This window comes from Nannospalax galili, unplaced genomic scaffold (assembly GCF_000622305.1).
Source record: "Nannospalax galili isolate Female #2095 unplaced genomic scaffold, S.galili_v1.0 scaffold604, whole genome shotgun sequence".
NCBI classification, from domain to species: Eukaryota; Metazoa; Chordata; class Mammalia; order Rodentia; family Spalacidae; genus Nannospalax; species Nannospalax galili.
The window spans coordinates 763,167-763,737 of NW_008350472.1; positions in this window are offsets into that span (position 1 = coordinate 763,167).

The following is a 571-nucleotide window of genomic DNA, read 5'->3' on the forward strand; positions in this document are numbered from 1 at the left end:
CTCCACACTGCTTCCCATAGGGGTTGGACCAGTTTGCAGCCCCACCAGCAGTGGATGAGTGTTCCCCTTTCCCCACATCCTCTCTAACATTTTTTATCATTTGTTCTCTTGATCTTAGCCAGTCTGACTGGGGTAAGATGAAATCTTAAAGTGGTTTTATTTTGTATTCCCTAATTATTAGTAATGTTGAACATCTTTTAAGATGCCCATAGGGGTTGGACCATTTTGCAGCCCCACCAGCAGTGGATGAGTGTTCCCCTTTCCCCACATCCTCTCCAACATTTTATATCATTTGTTCTCTTGATCTTAGCCAGTCTGACTGGGGTAAGATGAAATCTTAAAGTGGTTTTATTTTGTATTCCCTAATTATTAGTAATGTTGAACATCTTTTAAGATGTTTCATAGCCATCTTTACCTCTACTTTTAACAACTCTCTGTTCAGCTCCTTAGCCCATTTTTAATTGTATTACTTCTTGTCTTGATTCTCTGTTTTTTGAGTTTGTTATATATTCTGGTTATTAAACCTCTGTCAGATGTGCTGCTGGTAAGATTTTCTCCCATTCTGTGGGTA